The sequence below is a fragment of the Theobroma cacao genome, chromosome 7 (genome assembly GCF_053813885.1).
Source record: "Theobroma cacao isolate CCN51 chromosome 7, ASM5381388v1, whole genome shotgun sequence".
Lineage (NCBI taxonomy): Eukaryota > Viridiplantae > Streptophyta > Magnoliopsida > Malvales > Malvaceae > Theobroma > Theobroma cacao.
In genome coordinates this window covers 24,088,608-24,115,888 of record NC_142645.1, presented here as the reverse complement: position 1 = coordinate 24,115,888, position 27,281 = coordinate 24,088,608, and positions in this window count along the sequence as shown.

Sequence of the window (27,281 nt, the reverse complement as noted above, 5' to 3'; positions counted from 1 at the left end):
TTGTTTGCCTCGGGAAACTTGGAGCTAAAGCCATCCATTGTCAAGAAAAGATCATTTATCGTCACTCATGCCTAGAAAAGCCTTATTAGTCGGTTTAAATGCTTTTATAATCCCATTATTGAATTTATTTTGAATTGTTTTTACATTTTCTGATTAAAACAGATTGTAATTGATTGTTTGCCTCGGGAAACATGGAGCGAAAGCCATCCATTGTCAAGAAAAGATCGTTTATAGTCACTCATGCCTAGAAAAGCCTTATTACTCGGTTTAAATGCCTTTATAATCCCATTATTGAATTTATTTTGAATTTTTTTTACATTGTTTGATTAAAACAGATTGTAATTGTTTTTTTGCCTCGGGAAACATGGAGCAAAACCCATCCATTGTCAAGAATAGATCATTTATAGTCACTTATGCCTAAAAAAGCCTTATTACTCGGTTTAAATGCCTTTATAATCCCATTACTGAATTTATTTTGAATTTTTTTTACATTTTTTGATTAAAACAGATTGTAATTGATTGTTTGCCTCGGTAAACATGGAGCAAAACCCATCCATTGTCAAGAATAGATCATTTATATTCACTGATGCCTAAAAAAGCCTTATTACTCGGTTTAAATGCTTTTATAATCCCATTATTGAATTTATTTTGAATTGTTTTTACATTTTTTGATTAAAACAGATTGTAATTGATTGTTTGGCTCGGGAAACATGGAGCGAAAGCCATCCATTGTCAAGAAAAGATCATTTATAGTCACTCATGCCTAGAAAAGCCTTATTACTTAGTTTAAATGCCTTTATAATCCGATTATTTAATTTATTTTGAATTGTTTTTACATTTTTTGATTAAAACAGATTGTAATTGATTGTTTGCCTCGGGAAATATGAAGCGAAAGCCATCCATTGTCAAGAATAGATCATTTATAGTCACTTACGCCTAGAAAAGCCTTATTACTCGGTTTAAATGCTTTTATAATCCCATTATTGAATTTATTTTGAATTGTTTTTACATTTTATGATTAAAACAGATTGTAATTGATTGTTTGCCTCGGGAAACATGGAGCGAAAGCCATCCATTGTCAAGAAAAGATCATTTATAGTCACTCATGCCTAGAAAAGCCTTATTACTCGGTTTAAATGCCTTTACAATCCCATTATCAAATTTATTTTGAATTTTTTTTACATTTTTTGATTAAAAAAGATTGTAATTGATTGTTTGCCTCGGGAAACTTGGAGCTAAAGCCATCCATTGTCAAGAAAAGATCATTTATAGTCACTCATGCCTAGAAAAGCCTTATTAGTCGGTTTAAATGCTTTTATAATCCCATTATTGAATTTATTTTGAATTGTTTTTACATTTTTTGATTAAAACAGATTGTAATTGATTGTTTGCCTCGGGAAACATGGAGCGAAAGCCATCCATTGTCAAGAAAAGATCATTTATAGTCACTCATGCCTAGAAAAGCCTTATTACTCGGTTTAAATGCCTTTATAATCCCATTATTGAATTTATTTTGAATTTTTTTTACATTTTTTGATTAAAACATATTGTAATTGATTGTTTGCCTCGGGAAACATGGAGCGAAAGCCATCCATTGTCAAGAAAAGATCATTTATAGTCACTCATGCCTAGAAAAGCCTTATTACTTAGTTGAAATGCCTTTATAATCCCATTATCAAATTTATTTTGAATTTTTTTTACATTTTTTGATTAAAACAGATTGTAATTGATTGTTTGCCTCGGCAAACATGGAGCAAAACCCATCCATTGTCAAGAATAGATCATTTATATTCACTGATGCCTAAAAAAGCCTTATTACTCGGTTTAAATGCTTTTATAATCCCATTATTAACTTTATTTTGAATTGTTTTTACATTTTTGATTAAAACAGATTGTAATTGGTAGTTTGCCTCGGGAAATATGGAGCGAAAGCCATCCATTGTCAAGAAAAGATCATTTATAGTCACTCATGCCTAGAAAAGCCTTATTACTTAGTTTAAATACCTTTATAATCCCATTATTGAATTTATTTTGAATTGTTTTTACATTTTTTGATTAAAACAGATTCTAATTGATTGTTTGCCTTGGGAAACGTGGAGTGAAAGCCATCCATTGTCAAGAAAAGATCATTTATAGTCACTCATGCCTAGAAAAGCCTTATTACTCGGTTTAAATGCCTTTATAATCCCATTATTGAATTTATTTTGAATTTTTTTTACATTTTTTGATTAAAACATATTGTAATTGATTGTTTGCCTCGGGAAACATGGAGCGAAAGCCATCCATTGTCAAGAAAAGATCATTTATAGTCACTCATGCCTAGAAAAGCCTTATTACTTAGTTGAAATGCCTTTATAATCCCATTATCAAATTTATTTTGAATTTTTTTTACATTTTTTGATTAAAACAGATTGTAATTGATTGTTTGCCTCGGTAAACATGGAGCAAAACCCATCCATTGTCAAGAATAGATCATTTATATTCACTGATGCCTAAAAAAGCCTTATTACTCGGTTTAAATGCTTTTATAATCCCATTATTGACTTTATTTTGAATTGTTTTTACATTTTTGATTAAAACAGATTGTAATTGGTAGTTTGCCTCGGGAAATATGGAGCGAAAGCCATCCATTGTCAAGAAAAGATCATTTATAGTCACTCATGCCTAGAAAAGCCTTATTACTTAGTTTAAATACCTTTATAATCCCATTATTGAATTTATTTTGAATTGTTTTTACATTTTTTGATTAAAACAGATTCTAATTGATTGTTTGCCTTGGGAAACGTGGAGTGAAAGCCATCCATTGTCAAGAAAAGATCATTTATAGTCACTCATGCCTAGAAAAGCCTTATTACTCGGTTTAAATGCCTTTATAATCCCATTATCAAATTTATTTTGAATTTTTTTTACATTTTTTGATTAAAACAGATTGTAATTGATTGTTTGCCTCGGGAAACTTGGAGCTAAAGCCATCCATTGTCAAGAAAAGATCATTTATCGTCACTCATGCCTAGAAAAGCCTTATTAGTCGGTTTAAATGCTTTTATAATCCCATTATTGAATTTATTTTGAATTGTTTTTACATTTTCTGATTAAAACAGATTGTAATTGATTGCTTGCCTCGGGAAACATGGAGCGAAAGCCATCCATTGTCAAGAAAAGATCATTTATAGTCACTCATGCCTAGAAAAGCCTTATTACTCGGTTTAAATGCCTTTATAATCCCATTATTGAATTTATTTTGAATTTTTTTTACATTGTTTGATTAAAACAGATTGTAATTGTTTTTTTGCCTCGGGAAATATGGAGCAAAACCCATCCATTGTCAAGAATAGATCATTTATAGTCACTTATGCCTAAAAAAGCCTTATTACTCGGTTTAAATGCCTTTATAATCCCATTACTGAATTTATTTTGAATTTTTTTTACATTTTTTGATTAAAACATATTGTAATTCATTGTTTGCCTCGAGAAATATGGAGCGAAAGCCATCCATTGTCAAGAAAAGATCATTTATAGTCACTCATGCCTAGAAAAGCCTTAGTACTCGGTTTAAATGCCTTTATAATCCCATTATTGAATTTATTTTGAATTGTTTTTACATTTTTTGATTAAAACAGATTGTAATTGATTGTTTGCCTCGGGAAACATGGAGCGAAAGCCATCCATTGTCAAGAAAAGATCATTTATAGTCACTCATGCCTAGAAAAGCCTTATTACTCGGTTTAAATGCCTTTATAATCCCATTATTGAATTTATTTTGAATTGTTTTTACATTTTTTGATTAAAACAGATTGTAATTGATAGTTTGCCTCGGGAAACATGGAGCGAAAGCCATCCATTGTCAAGAAAAGATCATTTATAGTCACTCATGCCTAGAAAAGCCTTATTACTCGGTTTAAATGCCTTTATAATCCCATTATTGAATTTATTTTGAATTGTTTTAAAATTTTTTGATTAAAACAGATTGTAATTGATTGTTTGCCTCAGGAAACATGGAGCGAAAGCCATCCATTGTCAAGAAAAGATCATTTATAGTCACTCATGCCTAGAAAAGCCTTATTACCTAGTTTAAATGCCTTTATAATCCCATTATTGAAATTATTTTGAATTGTTTTTACATTTTATGATTAAAACAGATTGTAATTGATTGTTTGCCTCGGGAAACATGGAGCGAAAGCTATCCATTGTCAAGAAAAGATCATTTATAGTCACTCATGCCAAGAAAAGACTTATTACTCGGTTTAAATGCCTTTATAATCCCATTATTGAATTTATTTTGAATTGTTTTTACATTTTTTGATTAAAAGATATTGTAATTGATTGTTTGCCTCGGGAAACATGGAGCAAAACCCATCCATTGTCAAGAATAGATCATTTATAGTCACTTACGCCTAGAAAAGCCTTATTACTCGGTTTAAATGCTTTTATAATCCCATTATTGAATTTATTTTGAATTGTTTTTACATTTTATGATTAAAACAGATTGTAATTGATTGTTTGCCTTGGGAAACATGGAGCGAAAGCCATCCATTGTCAAGAAAAGATCATTTATAGTCACTCATGCCTAGAAAAGCCTTATTACTTAGTTTAAATGCCTTTATAATCCCATTATTGAATTTATTTTGAATTGTTTTTACATTTTTTGATTAAAACAGATTGTAATATATTGTTTGCCTCGGGAAACATGGAGCGAAAGCCATCCATTGTCAAGAAAAGATCATTTATAGTCACTCATGCCTAGAAAAGCCTTATTACTTAGTTTAAATGCCTTTATAATCCCATTATTGAATTTATTTTTAATTGTTTTTACATTTTTTGATTAAAACATATTGTAATTGATTGTTTGCCTCGGGAAATATGGAGCGAAAGCCATCCATTGTCAAGAAAAGATCATTTATAGTCACTCATGCCTAGAAAAGCCTTATTACTCGGTTTAAATGCCTTTATAATCCCATTATTGAATTTATTTTGAATTGTTTTTACATTTTTTGATTAAAAGAGATTGTAATTGATTGTTTGCCTCGGGAAACATGGAGCGAAAGCTATCCATTGTCAAGAAAAGATCATTTATAGTCACTCATGCCAAGAAAAGACTTATTACTCGGTTTAAATGCCTTTATAATCCCATTATTGAATTTATTTTGAATTTTTTTTACATTTTTTGATTAAAACATATTGTAATTGATTGTTTGCCTCGGGAAACATAGAGCAAAACCCATCCATTGTCAAGAATAGATCATTTATAGTCACTTACGCCTAGAAAAGCCTTATTACTCGGTTTAAATGCTTTTATAATCCCATTATTGAATTTATTTTGAATTGTTTTTACATTTTATGATTAAAACAGATTGTAATTGATTGTTTGCCTCGGGAAACATGGAGCGAAAGCCATCCATTGTCAAGAAAAGATCATTTATAGTCACTCATGCCTAGAAAAGCCTTATTACTGAGTTTAAATGCCTTTATAATCCCATTATTGAATTTATTTTGAATTGTTTTTACATTTTTTGATTAAAACAGATTGTAATTGATTGTTTGCCTCGGGAAATATGAAGCGAAAGCCATCCATTGTCAAGAAAAGATCATTTATAGTCACTCATGCCTAGAAAAGCCTTATTACTCGGTTCAAATGCCTTTATAATCCCATTATTGAATTTATTTTGAATTGTTTTTACATTTTTTGATTAAAACAGATTGTAATTGATTGTTTGCCTCGGGAAACATGGAGCGAAAGCTATCCATTGTCAAGAAAAGATCATTTATAGTCACTCATGCCAAGAAAAGACTTATTACTCGGTTTAAATGCCTTTATAATCCCATTATTGAATTTATTTTGAATTTTTTTTACATTTTTTGATTAAAACATATTGTAATTGATTGTTTGCCTCGGGAAACATGGAGCGAAAGCCATCCATTGTCAAGAAAAGATCATTTATAGTCACTCATGCCTAGAAAAGCCTTATTACTCGGTTTAAATGCCTTTATAATCCCATTATTGAATTTATTTTGAATTGTTTTTACATTGTTTGATTAAAACATATTGTAATTGATTGTTTGCCTCGGGAAACATGGAGCGAAACCCATCCATTGTCAAGAATAGATCATTTATAGTCACTTACGCCTAGAAAAGCCTTATTACTCGGTTTAAATGCTTTTATAATCCCATTATTGAATTTATTTTGAATTGTTTTTACATTTTTTGATTAAAACAGATTGTAATTGATTGTTTGCCTCGGGAAACATGGAGCGAAAGCCATCCATTGTCAAGAAAAGATCATTTATAGTCACTCATGCCTAGAAAAGCCTTATTACTTAGTTTAAATGCCTTTATAATCCCATTATTGAATTTATTATGAATTTTTTTAACATTTTTTGATTAAAACATATTGTAATTGATTGTTTGCCTCGGGAAACATGGAGCAAAACCCATCCATTGTCAAGAATAGATCATTTATAGTCACTTATGCGTAGAAAATCCTTATTACTCAGTTTAAATGCTTTTATAATCCCATTATTGAATTTATTTTGAAATGTTTTTACATGTTTTGATTAAAACAGATTGTAATTGATTGTTTGCCTCGGGAAACATGGAGCGAAAGCCATCCATTGTCAAGAAAAGATCATTTATAGTCACTCATGCCTAGAAAAGCCTTATTACTCGGTTTAAATGCCTTTATAATCCCATTATTGAATATATTTTGAATTGTTTTTACATTTTTTGATTAAAACATATTGTAATTGATTGTTTGCCTCGGGAAACATGGAGCGAAAGCCATCCATTGTCAAGAAAAGATCATTTATAGTCACTCATGCCTAGAAAAGCCTTATTACTCGGTTTAAATGCCTTTATAATCCCATTATTGAATTTATTTTGAATTTTTTTTACATTTTTTGATTAAAACATATTGTAATTGATTGTTTGCCTCGAGAAACATGGAGCAAAACCCATCCATTGTCAAGAATAGATCATTTATAGTCACTCATGCCTAGAAAAGCCTTATTACTCGGTTTAAATGCCTTTATAATCCCATTATTGAATTTATTTTGAATTGTTTTAAAATTTTTTGATTAAAACAGATTGTAATTGATTGTTTGCCTCAGGAAACATGGAGCGAAAGCCATCCATTGTCAAGAAAAGATCATTTATAGTCACTCATGCCTAGAAAAGCCTTATTACCTAGTTTAAATGCCTTTATAATCCCATTATTGAAATTATTTTGAATTGTTTTTACATTTTATGATTAAAACAGATTGTAATTGATTGTTTGCCTCGGGAAACATGGAGCGAAAGCTATCCATTGTCAAGAAAAGATCATTTATAGTCACTCATGCCAAGAAAAGACTTATTACTCGGTTTAAATGCCTTTATAATCCCATTATTGAATTTATTTTGAATTGTTTTTACATTTTTTGATTAAAAGATATTGTAATTGATTGTTTGCCTCGGGAAACATGGAGCAAAACCCATCCATTGTCAAGAATAGATCATTTATAGTCACTTACGCCTAGAAAAGCCTTATTACTCGGTTTAAATGCTTTTATAATCCCATTATTGAATTTATTTTGAATTGTTTTTACATTTTATGATTAAAACAGATTGTAATTGATTGTTTGCCTTGGGAAACATGGAGCGAAAGCCATCCATTGTCAAGAAAAGATCATTTATAGTCACTCATGCCTAGAAAAGCCTTATTACTTAGTTTAAATGCCTTTATAATCCCATTATTGAATTTATTTTGAATTGTTTTTACATTTTTTGATTAAAACAGATTGTAATATATTGTTTGCCTCGGGAAACATGGAGCGAAAGCCATCCATTGTCAAGAAAAGATCATTTATAGTCACTCATGCCTAGAAAAGCCTTATTACTTAGTTTAAATGCCTTTATAATCCCATTATTGAATTTATTTTTAATTGTTTTTACATTTTTTGATTAAAACATATTGTAATTGATTGTTTGCCTCGGGAAATATGGAGCGAAAGCCATCCATTGTCAAGAAAAGATCATTTATAGTCACTCATGCCTAGAAAAGCCTTATTACTCGGTTTAAATGCCTTTATAATCCCATTATTGAATTTATTTTGAATTGTTTTTACATTTTTTGATTAAAAGAGATTGTAATTGATTGTTTGCCTCGGGAAACATGGAGCGAAAGCTATCCATTGTCAAGAAAAGATCATTTATAGTCACTCATGCCAAGAAAAGACTTATTACTCGGTTTAAATGCCTTTATAATCCCATTATTGAATTTATTTTGAATTTTTTTTACATTTTTTGATTAAAACATATTGTAATTGATTGTTTGCCTCGGGAAACATAGAGCAAAACCCATCCATTGTCAAGAATAGATCATTTATAGTCACTTACGCCTAGAAAAGCCTTATTACTCGGTTTAAATGCTTTTATAATCCCATTATTGAATTTATTTTGAATTGTTTTTACATTTTATGATTAAAACAGATTGTAATTGATTGTTTGCCTCGGGAAACATGGAGCGAAAGCCATCCATTGTCAAGAAAAGATCATTTATAGTCACTCATGCCTAGAAAAGCCTTATTACTGAGTTTAAATGCCTTTATAATCCCATTATTGAATTTATTTTGAATTGTTTTTACATTTTTTGATTAAAACAGATTGTAATTGATTGTTTGCCTCGGGAAATATGAAGCGAAAGCCATCCATTGTCAAGAAAAGATCATTTATAGTCACTCATGCCTAGAAAAGCCTTATTACTCGGTTCAAATGCCTTTATAATCCCATTATTGAATTTATTTTGAATTGTTTTTACATTTTTTGATTAAAACAGATTGTAATTGATTGTTTGCCTCGGGAAACATGGAGCGAAAGCTATCCATTGTCAAGAAAAGATCATTTATAGTCACTCATGCCAAGAAAAGACTTATTACTCGGTTTAAATGCCTTTATAATCCCATTATTGAATTTATTTTGAATTTTTTTTACATTTTTTGATTAAAACATATTGTAATTGATTGTTTGCCTCGGGAAACATGGAGCGAAAGCCATCCATTGTCAAGAAAAGATCATTTATAGTCACTCATGCCTAGAAAAGCCTTATTACTCGGTTTAAATGCCTTTATAATCCCATTATTGAATTTATTTTGAATTGTTTTTACATTGTTTGATTAAAACATATTGTAATTGATTGTTTGCCTCGGGAAACATGGAGCGAAACCCATCCATTGTCAAGAATAGATCATTTATAGTCACTTACGCCTAGAAAAGCCTTATTACTCGGTTTAAATGCTTTTATAATCCCATTATTGAATTTATTTTGAATTGTTTTTACATTTTTTGATTAAAACAGATTGTAATTGATTGTTTGCCTCGGGAAACATGGAGCGAAAGCCATCCATTGTCAAGAAAAGATCATTTATAGTCACTCATGCCTAGAAAAGCCTTATTACTTAGTTTAAATGCCTTTATAATCCCATTATTGAATTTATTATGAATTTTTTTAACATTTTTTGATTAAAACATATTGTAATTGATTGTTTGCCTCGGGAAACATGGAGCAAAACCCATCCATTGTCAAGAATAGATCATTTATAGTCACTTATGCGTAGAAAATCCTTATTACTCAGTTTAAATGCTTTTATAATCCCATTATTGAATTTATTTTGAAATGTTTTTACATGTTTTGATTAAAACAGATTGTAATTGATTGTTTGCCTCGGGAAACATGGAGCGAAAGCCATCCATTGTCAAGAAAAGATCATTTATAGTCACTCATGCCTAGAAAAGCCTTATTACTCGGTTTAAATGCCTTTATAATCCCATTATTGAATATATTTTGAATTGTTTTTACATTTTTTGATTAAAACATATTGTAATTGATTGTTTGCCTCGGGAAACATGGAGCGAAAGCCATCCATTGTCAAGAAAAGATCATTTATAGTCACTCATGCCTAGAAAAGCCTTATTACTCGGTTTAAATGCCTTTATAATCCCATTATTGAATTTATTTTGAATTTTTTTTACATTTTTTGATTAAAACATATTGTAATTGATTGTTTGCCTCGAGAAACATGGAGCAAAACCCATCCATTGTCAAGAATAGATCATTTATAGTCACTCATGCCTAGAAAAGCCTTATTACTCGGTTTAAATGCCTTTATAATCCCATTATTGAATTTATTTTGAATTGTTTTAAAATTTTTTGATTAAAACAGATTGTAATTGATTGTTTGCCTCAGGAAACATGGAGCGAAAGCCATCCATTGTCAAGAAAAGATCATTTATAGTCACTCATGCCTAGAAAAGCCTTATTACCTAGTTTAAATGCCTTTATAATCCCATTATTGAAATTATTTTGAATTGTTTTTACATTTTATGATTAAAACAGATTGTAATTGATTGTTTGCCTCGGGAAACATGGAGCGAAAGCTATCCATTGTCAAGAAAAGATCATTTATAGTCACTCATGCCAAGAAAAGACTTATTACTCGGTTTAAATGCCTTTATAATCCCATTATTGAATTTATTTTGAATTGTTTTTACATTTTTTGATTAAAAGATATTGTAATTGATTGTTTGCCTCGGGAAACATGGAGCAAAACCCATCCATTGTCAAGAATAGATCATTTATAGTCACTTACGCCTAGAAAAGCCTTATTACTCGGTTTAAATGCTTTTATAATCCCATTATTGAATTTATTTTGAATTGTTTTTACATTTTATGATTAAAACAGATTGTAATTGATTGTTTGCCTTGGGAAACATGGAGCGAAAGCCATCCATTGTCAAGAAAAGATCATTTATAGTCACTCATGCCTAGAAAAGCCTTATTACTTAGTTTAAATGCCTTTATAATCCCATTATTGAATTTATTTTGAATTGTTTTTACATTTTTTGATTAAAACAGATTGTAATATATTGTTTGCCTCGGGAAACATGGAGCGAAAGCCATCCATTGTCAAGAAAAGATCATTTATAGTCACTCATGCCTAGAAAAGCCTTATTACTTAGTTTAAATGCCTTTATAATCCCATTATTGAATTTATTTTTAATTGTTTTTACATTTTTTGATTAAAACATATTGTAATTGATTGTTTGCCTCGGGAAATATGGAGCGAAAGCCATCCATTGTCAAGAAAAGATCATTTATAGTCACTCATGCCTAGAAAAGCCTTATTACTCGGTTTAAATGCCTTTATAATCCCATTATTGAATTTATTTTGAATTGTTTTTACATTTTTTGATTAAAAGAGATTGTAATTGATTGTTTGCCTCGGGAAACATGGAGCGAAAGCTATCCATTGTCAAGAAAAGATCATTTATAGTCACTCATGCCAAGAAAAGACTTATTACTCGGTTTAAATGCCTTTATAATCCCATTATTGAATTTATTTTGAATTTTTTTTACATTTTTTGATTAAAACATATTGTAATTGATTGTTTGCCTCGGGAAACATAGAGCAAAACCCATCCATTGTCAAGAATAGATCATTTATAGTCACTTACGCCTAGAAAAGCCTTATTACTCGGTTTAAATGCTTTTATAATCCCATTATTGAATTTATTTTGAATTGTTTTTACATTTTATGATTAAAACAGATTGTAATTGATTGTTTGCCTCGGGAAACATGGAGCGAAAGCCATCCATTGTCAAGAAAAGATCATTTATAGTCACTCATGCCTAGAAAAGCCTTATTACTGAGTTTAAATGCCTTTATAATCCCATTATTGAATTTATTTTGAATTGTTTTTACATTTTTTGATTAAAACAGATTGTAATTGATTGTTTGCCTCGGGAAATATGAAGCGAAAGCCATCCATTGTCAAGAAAAGATCATTTATAGTCACTCATGCCTAGAAAAGCCTTATTACTCGGTTCAAATGCCTTTATAATCCCATTATTGAATTTATTTTGAATTGTTTTTACATTTTTTGATTAAAACAGATTGTAATTGATTGTTTGCCTCGGGAAACATGGAGCGAAAGCTATCCATTGTCAAGAAAAGATCATTTATAGTCACTCATGCCAAGAAAAGACTTATTACTCGGTTTAAATGCCTTTATAATCCCATTATTGAATTTATTTTGAATTTTTTTTACATTTTTTGATTAAAACATATTGTAATTGATTGTTTGCCTCGGGAAACATGGAGCGAAAGCCATCCATTGTCAAGAAAAGATCATTTATAGTCACTCATGCCTAGAAAAGCCTTATTACTCGGTTTAAATGCCTTTATAATCCCATTATTGAATTTATTTTGAATTGTTTTTACATTGTTTGATTAAAACATATTGTAATTGATTGTTTGCCTCGGGAAACATGGAGCGAAACCCATCCATTGTCAAGAATAGATCATTTATAGTCACTTACGCCTAGAAAAGCCTTATTACTCGGTTTAAATGCTTTTATAATCCCATTATTGAATTTATTTTGAATTGTTTTTACATTTTTTGATTAAAACAGATTGTAATTGATTGTTTGCCTCGGGAAACATGGAGCGAAAGCCATCCATTGTCAAGAAAAGATCATTTATAGTCACTCATGCCAAGAAAAGACTTATTACTCGGTTTAAATGCCTTTATAATCCCATTATTGAATTTATTTTGAATTGTTTTTACATTTTTTGATTAAAAGATATTGTAATTGATTGTTTGCCTCGGGAAACATGGAGCAAAACCCATCCATTGTCAAGAATAGATCATTTATAGTCACTTACGCCTAGAAAAGCCTTATTACTCGGTTTAAATGCTTTTATAATCCCATTATTGAATTTATTTTGAATTGTTTTTACATTTTATGATTAAAACAGATTGTAATTGATTGTTTGCCTTGGGAAACATGGAGCGAAAGCCATCCATTGTCAAGAAAAGATCATTTATAGTCACTCATGCCTAGAAAAGCCTTATTACTTAGTTTAAATGCCTTTATAATCCCATTATTGAATTTATTTTGAATTGTTTTTACATTTTTTGATTAAAACAGATTGTAATATATTGTTTGCCTCGGGAAACATGGAGCGAAAGCCATCCATTGTCAAGAAAAGATCATTTATAGTCACTCATGCCTAGAAAAGCCTTATTACTTAGTTTAAATGCCTTTATAATCCCATTATTGAATTTATTTTTAATTGTTTTTACATTTTTTGATTAAAACATATTGTAATTGATTGTTTGCCTCGGGAAATATGGAGCGAAAGCCATCCATTGTCAAGAAAAGATCATTTATAGTCACTCATGCCTAGAAAAGCCTTATTACTCGGTTTAAATGGCTTTATAATCCCATTATTGAATTTATTTTGAATTGTTTTTACATTTTTTGATTAAAAGAGATTGTAATTGATTGTTTGCCTCGGGAAACATGGAGCGAAAGCTATCCATTGTCAAGAAAAGATCATTTATAGTCACTCATGCCAAGAAAAGACTTATTACTCGGTTTAAATGCCTTTATAATCCCATTATTGAATTTATTTTGAATTTTTTTTACATTTTTTGATTAAAACATATTGTAATTGATTGTTTGCCTCGGGAAACATAGAGCAAAACCCATCCATTGTCAAGAATAGATCATTTATAGTCACTTACGCCTAGAAAAGCCTTATTACTCGGTTTAAATGCTTTTATAATCCCATTATTGAATTTATTTTGAATTGTTTTTACATTTTATGATTAAAACAGATTGTAATTGATTGTTTGCCTCGGGAAACATGGAGCGAAAGCCATCCATTGTCAAGAAAAGATCATTTATAGTCACTCATGCCTAGAAAAGCCTTATTACTGAGTTTAAATGCCTTTATAATCCCATTATTGAATTTATTTTGAATTGTTTTTACATTTTTTGATTAAAACAGATTGTAATTGATTGTTTGCCTCGGGAAATATGAAGCGAAAGCCATCCATTGTCAAGAAAAGATCATTTATAGTCACTCATGCCTAGAAAAGCCTTATTACTCGGTTCAAATGCCTTTATAATCCCATTATTGAATTTATTTTGAATTGTTTTTACATTTTTTGATTAAAACAGATTGTAATTGATTGTTTGCCTCGGGAAACATGGAGCGAAAGCTATCCATTGTCAAGAAAAGATCATTTATAGTCACTCATGCCAAGAAAAGACTTATTACTCGGTTTAAATGCCTTTATAATCCCATTATTGAATTTATTTTGAATTTTTTTTACATTTTTTGATTAAAACATATTGTAATTGATTGTTTGCCTCGGGAAACATGGAGCGAAAGCCATCCATTGTCAAGAAAAGATCATTTATAGTCACTCATGCCTAGAAAAGCCTTATTACTCGGTTTAAATGCCTTTATAATCCCATTATTGAATTTATTTTGAATTGTTTTTACATTGTTTGATTAAAACATATTGTAATTGATTGTTTGCCTCGGGAAACATGGAGCGAAACCCATCCATTGTCAAGAATAGATCATTTATAGTCACTTACGCCTAGAAAAGCCTTATTACTCGGTTTAAATGCTTTTATAATCCCATTATTGAATTTATTTTGAATTGTTTTTACATTTTTTGATTAAAACAGATTGTAATTGATTGTTTGCCTCGGGAAACATGGAGCGAAAGCCATCCATTGTCAAGAAAAGATCATTTATAGTCACTCATGCCAAGAAAAGACTTATTACTCGGTTTAAATGCCTTTATAATCCCATTATTGAATTTATTTTGAATTGTTTTTACATTTTTTGATTAAAAGATATTGTAATTGATTGTTTGCCTCGGGAAACATGGAGCAAAACCCATCCATTGTCAAGAATAGATCATTTATAGTCACTTACGCCTAGAAAAGCCTTATTACTCGGTTTAAATGCTTTTATAATCCCATTATTGAATTTATTTTGAATTGTTTTTACATTTTATGATTAAAACAGATTGTAATTGATTGTTTGCCTTGGGAAACATGGAGCGAAAGCCATCCATTGTCAAGAAAAGATCATTTATAGTCACTCATGCCTAGAAAAGCCTTATTACTCGGTTTAAATGCCTTTATAATCCCATTATTGAATTTATTTTGAATTGTTTTTACATTTTTTGATTAAAAGAGATTGTAATTGATTGTTTGCCTCGGGAAACATGGAGCGAAAGCTATCCATTGTCAAGAAAAGATCATTTATAGTCACTCATGCCAAGAAAAGACTTATTACTCGGTTTAAATGCCTTTATAATCCCATTATTGAATTTATTTTGAATTTTTTTTACATTTTTTGATTAAAACATATTGTAATTGATTGTTTGCCTCGGGAAACATAGAGCAAAACCCATCCATTGTCGAGAATAGATCATTTATAGTCACTTACGCCTAGAAAAGCCTTATTACTCGGTTTAAATGCTTTTATAATCCCATTATTGAATTTATTTTGAATTGTTTTTACATTTTATGATTAAAACAGATTGTAATTGATTGTTTGCCTCGGGAAACATGGAGCGAAAGCCATCCATTGTCAAGAAAAGATCATTTATAGTCACTCATGCCAAGAAAAGACTTATTACTCGGTTTAAATGCCTTTATAATCCCATTATTGAATTTATTTTGAATTGTTTTTACATTTTTTGATTAAAAGATATTGTAATTGATTGTTTGCCTCGGGAAACATGGAGCAAAACCCATCCATTGTCAAGAATAGATCATTTATAGTCACTTACGCCTAGAAAAGCCTTATTACTCGGTTTAAATGCTTTTATAATCCCATTATTGAATTTATTTTGAAATGTTTTTACATGTTTTGATTAAAACAGATTGTAATTGATTGTTTGCCTCGGGAAACATGGAGCGAAAGCCATCCATTGTCAAGAAAAGATCATTTATAGTCACTCATGCCTAGAAAAGCCTTATTACTCGGTTTAAATGCCTTTATAATCCCATTATTGAATATATTTTGAATTGTTTTTACATTTTTTGATTAAAACATATTGTAATTGATTGTTTGCCTCGGGAAACATGGAGCGAAAGCCATCCATTGTCAAGAAAAGATCATTTATAGTCACTCATGCCTAGAAAAGCCTTATTACTCGGTTTAAATGCCTTTATAATCCCATTATTGAATTTATTTTGAATTTTTTTTACATTTTTTGATTAAAACATATTGTAATTGATTGTTTGCCTCGGGAAACATGGAGCAAAACCCATCCATTGTCAAGAATAGATCATTTATAGTCACTCATGCCTAGAAAAGCCTTATTAGTCGGTTTAAATGCTTTTATAATCCCATTATTGAATTTATTTTGAATTGTTTTTACATTTTTTGATTAAAACAGATTGTAATTGATTGTTTGCCTCGGGAAACATGGAGCGAAAGCCATCCATTGTCAAGAAAAGATCATTTATAGTCACTCATGCCTAGAAAAGCCTTATTACTCGGTTTAAATGCCTTTATAATCCCATTATTGAATTTATTTTGAATTTTTTTTACATTTTTTGATTAAAACATATTGTAATTGATTGTTTGCCTCGGGAAACATGGAGCGAAAGCCATCCATTGTCAAGAAAAGATCATTTATAGTCACTCATGCCTAGAAAAGCCTTATTACTCGGTTTAAATGCCTTTATAATCCCATTATTGAATTTATTTTGAATTGTTTTTACATTGTTTGATTAAAACATATCGTAATTGATTGTTTGCCTCGGGAAACATGGAGCGAAACCCATCCATTGTCAAGAATAGATCATTTATAGTCACTTACGCCTAGAAAAGCCTTATTACTCGGTTTAAATGCTTTTATAATCCCATTATTGAATTTATTTTGAATTGTTTTTACATTTTTTGATTAAAACAGATTGTAATTGATTGTTTGCCTCGGGAAACATGGAGCGAAAGCCATCCATTGTCAAGAAAAGATCATTTATAGTCACTCATGCCTAGAAAAGCCTTATTACTTAGTTTAAATGCCTTTATAATCCCATTATTGAATTTATTATGAATTTTTTTAACATTTTTTGATTAAAACATATTGTAATTGATTGTTTGCCTCGGGAAACATGGAGCAAAACCCATCCATTGTCAAGAATAGATCATTTATAGTCACTTATGCGTAGAAAATCCTTATTACTCGGTTTAAATGCTTTTATAATCCCATTATTGAATTTATTTTGAAATGTTTTTACATGTTTTGATTAAAACAGATTGTAATTGATTGTTTGCCTCGGGAAACATGGAGCGAAAGCCATCCATTGTCAAGAAAAGATCATTTATAGTCACTCATGCCTAGAAAAGCCTTATTACTCGGTTTAAATGCCTTTATAATCCCATTATTGAATATATTTTGAATTGTTTTTACATTTTTTGATTAAAACATATTGTAATTGATTGTTTGCCTCGGGAAACATGGAGCGAAAGCCATCCATTGTCAAGAAAAGATCATTTATAGTCACTCATGCCTAGAAAAGCCTTATTACTCGGTTTAAATGCCTTTATAATCCCATTATTGAATTTATTTTGAATTGTTTTTACATTTTTTGATTAAAACAGATTGTAATTGATTGTTTACCTCGGGAAACATGGAGCGAAAGCCATCCATTGTCAAGAAAAGATCATTTATAGTCACTCATGCCTAGAAAAAGCCTTATTACTCGGTTTAAATGCCTTTATAATCCCATTATTGAATTTATTTTGAATTGCTTTTACATTTTTTGATTAAAACATATTGTAATTGATTGTTTGCATCGGGAAACATGGAGCAAAACCCATCCATTGTCAAGAATAGATCATTTATAGTCACTTATGCCTAGAAAAGCATTATTACTCGGTTTAAATGCTTTTATAATCCCATTATTGAATTTATTTTGAATTGTTTTTACATTTTTTGATTAAAACAGATTGTAATTGATTGTTTGCCTAGGGAAACATGGAGCGAAAGCCATCCATTGTCAAGAAAATATCATTTATAGTCACTCATACCTAGAAAAGCCTTATTACTTAGTTTAAATGCCTTTATAATCCCATTATTGAATTTATTTTGAATTGTTTTTACATTTTTTGATTAAAACAGATTGTAATTCATTGTTTGCCTCGGGAAACATGGAGCGAAAGCCATCCATTGTCAAGAAAAGATCATTTATAGTCACTCATGCCTAGAAAAGCCTTATTACTCGGTTTAAATGCCTTTATAATCCCATTATTGAATTTATTTTGAATTGCTTTTACATTTTTTGATTAAAACATATTGTAATTGATTGTTTGCCTCGGGAAACATGGAGCAAAACCCATCCATTGTCAAGAATAGATCATTTATAGTCACTTGTGCCTAGAAAAGCCTTATTACTCAGTTTAAATGCTTTTATAATCCCATTATTGAATTTATTTTGAATTGTTTTTACATTTTTTGATTAAAACATATTGTAATTGATTGTTTGCCTCGGGAAATATGGAGCGAAAGCCATCCATTGTCAAGAAAAGATCATTTATAGTCACTCATGCCTAGAAAAGCCTTATTACTCGGTTCAAATTCCTTTATAATCCCATTATTGAATTTATTTTGAATTGTTTTTACATTTTTTGATTAAAACAGATTGTAATTGATTGTTTGCCTCGGGAAACATGGAGCGAAAGCCGACCATTGTCAAGAAAAGATCATTTATAGTCACTCATGCCTAGAAAAGCCTTATTACTTAGTTTAAATGCCTTTATAATCCCATTATCAAATTTATTTTGAATTTTTTTTACATTTTTTGATTAAAACATATTGTAATTGATTGTTTGCCTCGGTAAACATGGAGCAAAACCCATCCATTGTCAAGAATAGATCATTTATATTCACTGATGCCTAAAAAAGCCTTATTACTCGGTTTAAATGCTTTTATAATCCCATTATTGACTTTATTTTGAATTGTTTTACATTTTTGATTAAAACAGATTGTAATTGATAGTTTGCCTCGGGAAATATGGAGGGAAAGCCATCCATTGTCAAGAAAAGATCATTTATAGTCACTCATGCCTACAAAAGCCTTATTACTTAGTTTAAATACCTTTATAATCCCATTATTGAATTTATTTTGAATTGTTTTTACATTTTTTGATTAAAACAGATTCTAATTGATTGTTTGCCTCGGGAAACGTGGAGTGAAAGCCATCCATTGTCAAGAAAAGATCATTTATAGTCACTCATGCCTAGAAAAGCCTTATTACTCGGTTTAAATGCCTTTATAATCCCATTATCAAATTTATTTTGAATTTTTTTTACATTTTTTGATTAAAACAGATTGTAATTGATTGTTTGCCTCGGGAAACTTGGAGCTAAAGCCATCCATTGTCAAGAAAAGATCATTTATCGTCACTCATGCCTAGAAAAGCCTTATTAGTCGGTTTAAATGCTTTTATAATCCCATTATTGAATTTATTTTGAATTGTTTTTACATTTTCTGATTAAAACAGATTGTAATTGATTGTTTGCCTCGGGAAACATGGAGCGAAAGCCATCCATTGTCAAGAAAAGATCATTTATAGTCACTCATGCCTAGAAAAGCCTTATTACTCGGTTTAAATGCCTTTATAATCCCATTATTGAATTTATTTTTAATTTTTTTTACATTGTTTGATTAAAACAGATTGTAATTGTTTTTTTGCCTCGGGAAATATGGAGCAAAACCCATCCATTGTCAAGAATAGATCATTTATAGTCACTTATGCCTAAAAAAGCCTTATTACTCGGTTTAAATGCCTTTATAATCCCATTACTGAATTTATTTTGAATTTTTTTTACATTTTTTGATTAAAACATATTGTAATTCATTGTTTGCCTCGAGAAATATGGAGCGAAAGCCATCCATTGTCAAGAAAAGATCATTTATAGTCACTCATGCCTAGAAAAGCCTTATTACTCGGTTTAAATGCCTTTATAATCCCATTATTGAATTTATTTTGAATTGTTTTTACATTTTTTGATTAAAACAGATTGTAATTGATTGTTTGCCTCGGGAAACATGGAGCGAAAGCCATCCATTGTCAAGAAAAGATCATTTATAGTCACTCATGCCTAGAAAAGCCTTATTACTCGGTTTAAATGCCTTTATAATCCCATTATTGAATTTATTTTGAATTGTTTTTACATTTTTTGATTAAAACAGATTGTAATTGATACTTTGCCTCGGGAAACATGGAGCGAAAGCCATCCATTGTCAAGAAAAGATCATTTATAGTCACTCATGCCTAGAAAAGCCTTATTACTCGGTTTAAATGCCTTTATAATCCCATTATTGAATTTATTTTGAATTGTTTTAAAATTTTTTGATTAAAACAGATTGCAATTGATTGTTTGCCTCAGGACACATGGAGCGAAAGCCATCCATTGTCAAGAAAAGATCATTTATAGTCACTCATGCCTAGAAAAGCCTTATTACTTAGTTTAAATGCCTTTATAATCCCATTATTGAAATTATTTTGAATTGTTTTTACATTTTATGATTAAAACAGATTGTAATTGATTGTTTGCCTCGGGAAACATGGAGCGAAAGCCATCCATTGTCAAGAAAAGATCATTTATAGTCACTCATGCCAAGAAAAGACTTATTACTCGGTTTAAATGCCTTTATAATCCCATTATTGAATTTATTTTGAATTGTTTTTACATTTTTTGATTAAAACATATTGTAATTGATTGTTTGCCTCGGGAAACATGGAGCGAAAGGCTACCATTGTCAAGAAAAGATCATTTATAGTCACTCATGCCTAGAAAAGCCTTATTACTCGGTTTAAATGCCTTTATAATCCCATTATTGAACTTATTTTGAATTGTTTTTACATTTTTTGATTAAAACAGATTGTAATTGATAGTTTGCCTCGGGAAACATGGAGCGAAAGCCATCCATTGTCAAGAAAAGATCATTTATAGTCACTCATGCCTAGAAAAGCCTTATTACTCGGTTTAAATGCCTTTATAATCCCATTATTGAATTTATTTTGAATTGTTTTAAAATTTTTTGATTAAAACAGATTGTAATTGATTGTTTGCCTCAGGACACATGGAGCGAAAGCCATCCATTGTCAAGAAAAGATCATTTATAGTCACTCATGCCTAGAAAAGCCTTATTACTTAGTTTAAATGCCTTTATAATCCCATTATTGAAATTATTTTGAATTGTTTTTACATTTTATGATTAAAACAGATTGTAATTGATTGTTTGCCTCGGGAAACATGGAGCGAAAGCCATCCATTGTCAAGAAAAGATCATTTATAGTCACTCATGCCAAGAAAAGACTTATTACTCGGTTTAAATGCCTTTATAATCCCATTATTGAATTTATTTTGAATTTTTTTTACATTTTTTGATTAAAACATATTGTAATTGATTGTTTGCCTCGGGAAACATGGAGCGAAAGGCTACCATTGTCAAGAAAAGATCATTTATAGTCACTCATGCCTAGAAAAGCCTTATTACTCGGTTTAAATGCCTTTATAATCCCATTATTGAACTTATTTTGAATTGTTTTTACATTTTTTGATTAAAACAGATTGTAATTGATTGTTTGCCTCGGGAAACATGGAGCGAAAGCTATCCATTGTCAAGAAAAGATCATTTATAGTCACTCATGCCAAGAAAAGACTTATTACTCGGTTTAAATGCCTTTATAATCCCATTATTGAATTTATTTTGAATTGTTTTTACATTTTTTGATTAAATGATATTGTAATTGATTGTTTGCCTCGGGAAACATGGAGCAAAACCCATCCATTGTCAAGAATAGATCATTTATAGTCACTTACGCCTAGAAAAGCCTTATTACTCGGTTTAAATGCTTTTATAATCCCATTATTGAATTTATTTTGAATTGTTTTTACATTTTATGATTAAAACAGATTGTAATTGATTGTTTGCCTTGGGAAACATGGAGCGAAAGCCATCCATTGTCAAGAAAAGATCATTTATAGTCACTCATGCCTAGAAAAGCCTTATTACTTAGTTTAAATGCCTTTATAATCCCATTATTGAATTTATTTTGAATTGTTTTTACATTTTTTGATTAAAACAGATTGTAATATATTGTTTGCCTCGGGAAACATGGAGCGAAAGCCATCCATTGTCAAGAAAAGATCATTTATAGTCACTCATGCCTAGAAAAGCCTTATTACTTAGTTTAAATGCCTTTATAATCCCATTATTGAATTTATTTTTAATTGTTTTTACATTTTTTGATTAAAACATATTGTAATTGATTGTTTGCCTCGGGAAATATGGAGCGAAAGCCATCCATTGTCAAGAAAAGATCATTTATAGTCACTCATGCCTAGAAAAGCCTTATTACTCGGTTTAAATGCCTTTATAATCCCATTATTGAATTTATTTTGAATTGTTTTTACATTTTTTGATTAAAAGAGATTGTAATTGATTGTTTGCCTCGGGAAACATGGAGCGAAAGCTATCCATTGTCAAGAAAAGATCATTTATAGTCACTCATGCCAAGAAAAGACTTATTACTCGGTTTAAATGCCTTTATAATCCCATTATTGAATTTATTTTGAATTTTTTTTACATTTTTTGATTAAAACATATTGTAATTGATTGTTTGCCTCGGGAAACATGGAGCAAAACCCATCCATTGTCAAGAATAGATCATTTATAGTCACTTACGCCTAGAAAAGCCTTATTACTCGGTTTAAATGCTTTTATAATCCCATTATTGAATTTATTTTGAATTGTTTTTACATTTTATGATTAAAACAGATTGTAATTGATTGTTTGCCTCGGGAAACATGGAGCGAAAGCCATCCATTGTCAAGAAAAGATCATTTATAGTCACTCATGCCTAGAAAAGCCTTATTACTGAGTTTAAATGCCTTTATAATCCCATTATTGAATTTATTTTGAATTGTTTTTACATTTTTTGATTAAAAGAGATTGTAATTGATTGTTTGCCTCGGGAAACATGGAGCGAAAGCCATCCATTGTCAAGAAAATATCATTTATAGTCACTCATGCCAAGAAAAGACTTATTACTCGGTTTAAATGCCTTTATAATCCCATTATTGAATTTATTTTGAATTTTTTTTACATTTTTTGATTAAAACATATTGTAATTGATTGTTTGCCTCGGGAAACATGGAGCGAAAGCCATCCATTGTCAAGAAAAGATCATTTATAGTCACTCATGCCTAGAAAAGCCTTATTACACGGTTTAAATGCCTTTATAATCCCATTATTGAATTTATTTTGAATTGTTTTTACATTTTTTGATTAAAACAGATTGTAATTGATTGTTTGCCTCGGGAAACATGGAGCGAAAGCCATCCATTGTCAAGAAAAGATCATTTATAGTCACTCATGCCTAGAAAAGCCTTATTACTCGGTTTAAATGCCTTTATAATCCCATTATTGAATTTATTTTGAATTGTTTTTACATTTTTTGATTAAAACAGATTGTAATTGATACTTTGCCTCGGGAAACATGGAGCGAAAGCCATCCATTGTCAAGAAAAGATCATTTATAGTCACTCATGCCTAGAAAAGCCTTATTACTCGGTTTAAATGCCTTTATAATCCCATTATTGAATTTATTTTGAATTGTTTTAAAATTTTTTGATTAAAACAGATTGCAATTGATTGTTTGCCTCAGGACACATGGAGCGAAAGCCATCCATTGTCAAGAAAAGATCATTTATAGTCACTCATGCCTAGAAAAGCCTTATTACTTAGTTTAAATGCCTTTATAATCCCATTATTGAAATTATTTTGAATTGTTTTTACATTTTATGATTAAAACAGATTGTAATTGATTGTTTGCCTCGGGAAACATGGAGCGAAAGCCATCCATTGTCAAGAAAAGATCATTTATAGTCACTCATGCCAAGAAAAGACTTATTACTCGGTTTAAATGCCTTTATAATCCCATTATTGAATTTATTTTGAATTGTTTTTACATTTTTTGATTAAAACATATTGTAATTGATTGTTTGCCTCGGGAAACATGGAGCGAAAGGCTACCATTGTCAAGAAAAGATCATTTATAGTCACTCATGCCTAGAAAAGCCTTATTACTCGGTTTAAATGCCTTTATAATCCCATTATTGAACTTATTTTGAATTGTTTTTACATTTTTTGATTAAAACAGATTGTAATTGATAGTTTGCCTCGGGAAACATGGAGCGAAAGCCATCCATTGTCAAGAAAAGATCATTTATAGTCACTCATGCCTAGAAAAGCCTTATTACTCGGTTTAAATGCCTTTATAATCCCATTATTGAATTTATTTTGAATTGTTTTAAAATTTTTTGATTAAAACAGATTGTAATTGATTGTTTGCCTCAGGACACATGGAGCGAAAGCCATCCATTGTCAAGAAAAGATCATTTATAGTCACTCATGCCTAGAAAAGCCTTATTACTTAGTTTAAATGCCTTTATAATCCCATTATTGAAATTATTTTGAATTGTTTTTACATTTTATGATTAAAACAGATTGTAATTGATTGTTTGCCTCGGGAAACATGGAGCGAAAGCCATCCATTGTCAAGAAAAGATCATTTATAGTCACTCATGCCAAGAAAAGACTTATTACTCGGTTTAAATGCCTTTATAATCCCATTATTGAATTTATTTTGAATTTTTTTTACATTTTTTGATTAAAACATATTGTAATTGATTGTTTGCCTCGGGAAACATGGAGCGAAAGGCTACCATTGTCAAGAAAAGATCATTTATAGTCACTCATGCCTAGAAAAGCCTTATTACTCGGTTTAAATGCCTTTATAATCCCATTATTGAACTTATTTTGAATTGTTTTTACATTTTTTGATTAAAACAGATTGTAATTGATTGTTTGCCTCGGGAAACATGGAGCGAAAGCTATCCATTGTCAAGAAAAGATCATTTATAGTCACTCATGAAAAGAAAAGACTTATTACTCGGTTTAAATGCCTTTATAATCCCATTATTGAATTTATTTTGAATTGTTTTTACATTTTTTGATTAAATGATATTGTAATTGATTGTTTGCCTCGGGAAACATGGAGCAAAACCCATCCATTGTCAAGAATAGATCATTTATAGTCACTTACGCCTAGAAAAGCCTTATTACTCGGTTTAAATGCTTTTATAATCCCATTATTGAATTTATTTTGAATTGTTTTTACATTTTATGATTAAAACAGATTGTAATTGATTGTTTGCCTTGGGAAACATGGAGCGAAAGCCATCCATTGTCAAGAAAAGATCATTTATAGTCACTCATGCCTAGAAAAGCCTTATTACTTAGTTTAAATGCCTTTATAATCCCATTATTGAATTTATTTATAATTGTTTTTACATTTTTTGATTAAAACAGATTGTAATATATTGTTTGCCTCGGGAAACATGGAGCGAAAGCCATCCATTGTCAAGAAAAGATCATTTATAGTCACTCATGCCTAGAAAAGCCTTATTACTTAGTTTAAATGCCTTTATAATCCCATTATTGAATTTATTTTGAATTGTTTTTACATTTTTTGATTAAAACATATTGTAATTGATTGTTTGCCTCGGGAAATATGGAGCGAAAGCCATCCATTGTCAAGAAAAGATCATTTATAGTCACTCATGCCTAGAAAAGCCTTATTACTCGGTTTAAATGCCTTTATAATCCCATTATTGAATTTATTTTGAATTGTTTTTACATTTTTTGATTAAAAGAGATTGTAATTGATTGTTTGCCTCGGGAAACATGGAGCGAAAGCTATCCATTGTCAAGAAAAGATCATTTATAGTCACTCATGCCAAGAAAAGACTTATTACTCGGTTTAAATGCCTTTATAATCCCATTATTGAATTTATTTTGAATTTTTTTTACATTTTTTGATTAAAACATATTGTAATTGATTGTTTGCCTCGGGAAACATGGAGCAAAACCCATCCATTGTCAAGAATAGATCATTTATAGTCACTTACGCCTAGAAAAGCCTTATTACTCGGTTTAAATGCTTTTATAATCCCATTATTGAATTTATTTTGAATTGTTTTTACATTTTATGATTAAAACAGATTGTAATTGATTGTTTGCCTCGGGAAACATGGAGCGAAAGCCATCCATTGTCAAGAAAAGATCATTTATAGTCACTCATGCCTAGAAAAGCCTTATTACTGAGTTTAAATGCCTTTATAATCCCATTATTGAATTTATTTTGAATTGTTTTTACATTTTTTGATTAAAACAGATTGTAATTGATTGTTTGCCTCGGGAAATATGAAGCGAAAGCCATCCATTGTCAAGAAAAGATCATTTATAGTCACTCATGCCTAGAAAAGCCTTATTACTCGGTTCAAATGCCTTTATAATCCCATTATTGAATTTATTTTGAATTGTTTTTACATTTTTTGATTAAAACAGATTGTAATTGATTGTTTGCCTCGGGAAACATGGAGCGAAAGCTATCCATTGTCAAGAAAAGATCATTTATAGTCACTCATGCCAAGAAAAGACTTATTACTCGGTTTAAATGCCTTTATAATCCCATTATTGAATTTATTTTGAATTTTTTTTACATTTTTTGATTAAAACATATTGTAATTGATTGTTTGCCTCGGGAAACATGGAGCAAAAGCCATCCATTGTCAAGAATAGATCATTTATAGTCACTTACGCCTAGAAAAGCCTTATTACTCGGTTTAAATGCTTTTATAATCCCATTATTGAATTTATTTTGAATTGTTTTTACATTTTATGATTAAAACAGATTGTAATTGATTGTTTACCTCGGGAAACATGGAGCGAAAGCCATCCATTGTCAAGAAAAGATCATTTATAGTCACTCATGCCTAGAAAAGCCTTATTACTTAGTTCAAATGCCTTTATAATCCCATTATTGAATTTATTATGAATTTTTTTAACATTTTTTGATTAAAACATATTGTAATTGATTGTTTGCCTCGGGAAACATGGAGCAAAACCCATCCATTGTCAAGAATAGATCATTTATAGTCACTTATGCCTAGAAAAGCCTTATTACTCGGTTTAAATGCTTTTATAATCCCATTCTTGAATTTATTTTGAATTGTTTTTACATTTTTTGATTAAAACAGATTGTAATTGATTGTTTGCCTAGGGAAACATGGAGCGAAAGCCATCCATTGTCAAGAAAAGATCATTTATAGTCACTCATACCTAGAAAAGCCTTATTACTTAGTTTAAATGCCTTTATAATCCCATTATTGAATTTATTTTGAATTGTTTTTACATTTTTTGATTAAAACAGATTGTAATTGATTGTTTGCCTCGGGAAACATGGAGCGAAAGCCATCCATTGTCAAGAAAAGATCATTTATAGTCACTCATGCCTAGAAAAGCCTTATTACTCGGTTTAAATGCCTTTATAATCCCATTATTGAA